The following is a 4,581-nucleotide window of genomic DNA, read 5'->3' as shown; positions in this document are numbered from 1 at the left end:
CAGGGGTGAGGGGCGGGGGATCACCTTAGTGGCAGAATACCATTACCAATATCAAACCTCTTTGGTCATTAGTTTTCCCCAGACACATTTACTTGTAATCCCTCAGTGAGGAATTGAAGGTTATTATCTCAGGCACATTGAAGGGACATAATTTTTCAGGATGTGGGAGGCTTCTGTTCATTAAAAGCCCACTGAAATAGCATAGCTTGAAAAATTTAATCTGAAAAAAAGTGGCCCTCTACTCAATGAAAATTACTTCCAAAGAGATAAGACAAGGGTAATATACCTTGAGGATGTTAAAAGCTAGAATAGAATAGTGGAACATTTCCTTATTTCTTATTTAAAGCATAAGTATGGTACACGTAGAAGATGGAGACAATGAATCAAAAACTCACTCTTTGTCCTCTTTTTTTCATAAAACATTAAAACCCCATTGATTCTCTGTAGCTGTAATAATTCCACTTATAAGAGACAAGAACCATAGCACCAATAAAAGGATAGAAAAATATAATTTGTTGCATTAGTGGCCAACAGTTGGAACAAAATGTATTAGTAGTTTAGAAAGCATTCTGTGTATGATTCTGTATGTACTTTGCATTAAGAAGAAATACACAAAATGGAAGGACATAGGAGATAACATCTTTTCATTGGCATGAACTCGATTTGAGAATCCTTTTATAGTTCTAAGTTATAAAAAAGCATATTTGCCCCTAAAGCTTTGTAGCTTGCAGTAAAATCCATTTTCAGTACTTCTGAATTCAGCTCACATAGCCTTCTTGTAGGCTATAAGGAGGTTCAAGCTGTTCTAAAACAGTCATCACGATCTATTACACTTTGTTCCCTGTAGCTTTTGTTCCCAGTTGCATATGATACTGTAATTGTGTAAGAAATTTAAAATATATGCCGGTTTTACATATGGAAGGGCTATAGTTTTGCTTGTTCAGAGCATTCTTGAGTATACCATCCAGAATGTAGCATGAATAATCCAGGGCAAAGATAACATTTCAAAAGGTGGCATATCAAATTAATTTCTTTGTATGTTAAAAGAAGTACTTTAGGAGAAAAATACTTCTCAAGATTGTGGCTTGGTTTACATGTAAGAAACAGAAAATTCAAGCCAATAATTTAAGCTGCAAAGTTTTACTGCAAATTTCTGTATTGCCGAAACAAAATCTTTTTGCCTAAGAACACATTTAATTTTTTTATCCATCTTTTTGGATGTTGTAGATTATAGTTTACGACCTACTTTGATAGGGTTAGAAAACAATAAAGAGAAAAATACATACGAGTTTATTTCCTCAAATTAGGGAAAACTCAACTTTTTCTCCCATGAACTAACTCTTGCTCCTATAATCATTATTGCTTCATTTCTTCCAGATATTCAATCTTTTTTGATACCTTTCACTCTTTCCTTCTCTATGCAATCAGTTACCAAGTCCTACAAAATCTTCTCTTATAAAACTGCATTCCTCAATAGAATCTCCAAATTTTATGTCTTTGAAGGAAACTCCTATAGTCCAGTTTTTTCAAACTTTTCAAGTAGAAGAAACTTTTCTCCAAATGATATATAGAAACCCCCCAATTACTACTATTCTACTACTACTAAATCTAATTTGGTTGAAGCAAGAGTAGTGGGAGGGTCACAGACCTCTGTTTGGTCCATTCTTGCTGGCTTGCTGTGACCTTCAAAGATGCTTAATCCCAAGGTATCCTTGGAGTGGAGGAAAAAGAGGGCCAGAGTTCAAGTGTCTTGTTCAAGATCATTAAGCCAGTTAGTAAAGATCTGGGAATAGAAGTCAAGTTTAACTTTATTGCTTTTTGGCTCCATTGCCCATGCTGTCACTATCACCATTCCATCACTTGAGACTTGGCTTATTGCTATATGTTCTTAGTATTCTCTAATCTCTCCTCTCACACATTCCTATTTATAGAACATAAGATATTTTATATTCTTTGTATCTCTCCTTTGTACAACAGGCTCCTGTGGCTCTCCACTGCTTATAAAATCAAGCCTTAGTCTTTCTGGCTTTATTTCAGACTCTTTATAATCTGAATTTTTTCTTACATCGTTCCCCAATTCGAAGTCACTATGCCAGCCTGTGTTGTTTCTTTACTGATCTGTGAATCACCTCCAAGTCTTTCCTTTATCTGGAATGCTGGTTTTTCATCTAACCTGTCTTTCAAGGTTCAGATCAAGTTCCTTGAAGCCTGTTCTAACTATACCAGTCCACAGTTACCCTTTTGTCTTTTGAAGGATGGACTGTATTTTGTATCAGTTTTGGCTTTTAAATTTCACATGGGTAAGAGTAGGTATTGTCTTATCAGTGAAAGGTAAGCTCGAGTAGGACATGGACCATGGTTTATTTTATACATAATACTGACACTGTGCCCTGAGAAAATTGGCTGTATTTTGTGAGTGAGTTAAATTGGACTGGGGTGATGCAAACTATCTGAGTTAAATTGGACTGGGGTGATGCAAACTATCCCTGCTCTTGACACTGCATGAGGATCCACTGCAGCATTTTTCGTGCAGCTGATGATGGTGACTCTAGTTGAATCTCATCCATTTCCCTTTTCCACCATAAAATTTTGGGTCTAAGATTTTCTATCTGTTTGTTTTCTGTAACTATGCCATCAGCCTTATCATTAAACAATTCTAATTGAATATAAACAGATGTTAATGATAATTATGTAAATATTTTATTGCAAATATCTATTTCTGTAAGTTTTCAATAAACATCTTTAAACTTATATAGAACAATGAATATAATTCCTTTTCAAAAATCAATAAGAATCATGCCAAAAGTCCTATTTGTTCCAGGAGCAGATGCTGTCTATGCCTCTGTCATGTCCAGATGAGGAATTTGGGCAGGACTCCATGTCTTATCTACCTATATTTCTACAGTTAGAATTCAGAATGCAGGATTATTTGAAATGAAAAAGGGAGTCACAATTCTGATTGGTTACTGGTTTGACAATGAAAAATAACTTTTTCAATTAGGTTTTATAATGAATATTTTCAATAAACCTTTATTAGTACCTTTTAATATATGTATACACACACACACACACACATATATGCTGTAAATTTAACTCAAAACATGTTAACAATATTGAATATAATTAACAATGTCCTAGTTTTCCCAACAATTATTTGAAACATAAGTATCATACATATGAGTATATTAGGCTAAAGAAGATACCTTTAAATGAAAGAGTATAAAATGTGTTATTTGATCAGTTTTAGAAAAGTGTTTTTGATGTATTGCCCAAAATTGAAAAAAATTAATGTTTCTAATGATGGGTAACAAATCTCTTCACAACTCAGGATGATTTCCATTTTTTTCTTTCAACAAAATTGAGGAAGATCTAATTGAGTTATCAACTGATGAGTCACAAAAATAATATTTGAAGATGTTCTGCTGTATGGTTTTGGCATGTAAAGTAGAAATTCAAAGAGCTGAATGACATTTTCTGGCAAAATTTGCTCCAATTCCACTTATTCGTATGTGAACAATGATTCTCAGAGCTCACAAAAACACACAAAATTGATGCTAAACTCAATCTTATTATAGCAATAAATAATATTCATCCACAAAAACATGAAATAAAATAAAAATCCTTATTCATTTTATTAAGAAAAGAATTTCCAATTTTTATGTTTAAAATTTACAGTATATTTAAATTGCTTTTAAGCTATATAGTATTAATAATAATTGTAGTAGTAACTCGATACAGATGGAAAATATTACCTTGAAGAATGAAATGACATCAGTAAAAGATTTTCAAGTATAAAAATATTTTACGTAAAGATATTCTGTGGGGAAGGTGGAATGAAAATGCAAGGTTAAAAAAAGACAATTCCTAAGGGATTTCACTTGTATAAGGTATAAATTTGACTAAAGTCAAATTCATAGAGATAGAAAGTAGAATGGTGGTTGCCAGGGGTTAGGGGGAGCAGGGACTGGAGCGTTACTTTTTAATGAGTACAGTTTCAGTTAGGAATGATGAAAAGTTCTGGAGATGGATAGTTGTGATGGTTGCACAATGATATGAATGTACTTAATACCACTGAATTGAACCCTTAACATGGTTAAAATGATAAAAATTTTATGTTATGTATACTTTACCTCACACAAAAATAAAGTAATTTTGTTTAAAAAGAAAAAAAAAAAAACAGACTACAAAGTAAAGAAGAAAAAAGAATGATGTAAAATCTCTAAGTGTTGAAGATCACTTTGTCCATATATATTTTTTCAGTGGACGGTATCAAGTAGCAGTAGCTTTGGAATTTTTCTTGGATACATTATTTCATTATTTTAAAATGGCAGTATTTACAACACATCAGATATCAATTCTTTGAAATTATTTAAATTAAAAATAAAAGAAGTGAGATGTGAATTAGCAATGTATGAGTGAGTATGTAGTTTTCCAAATTACTTTAAAAGGATACATAAGCAAAATCTGGGAAACTCCTTTAGCCAAGAAGTGCTGATATTGCCTCTCTGTTTTCCTCTCATTTTCTCTCTTGTAGAATTCACTGGTCCTTTTTCAGTTCTCTGAATTCTAGTTGCTTCCCAC

The sequence above is a fragment of the Pteropus vampyrus genome, unplaced genomic scaffold, assembly GCF_000151845.1.
Source record: "Pteropus vampyrus isolate Shadow unplaced genomic scaffold, Pvam_2.0 Scaffold262, whole genome shotgun sequence".
Taxonomy (NCBI): domain Eukaryota; kingdom Metazoa; phylum Chordata; class Mammalia; order Chiroptera; family Pteropodidae; genus Pteropus; species Pteropus vampyrus.
The sequence above is the reverse complement of the archived record's forward strand: the minus strand, read 5'-3'. Positions refer to the sequence as shown.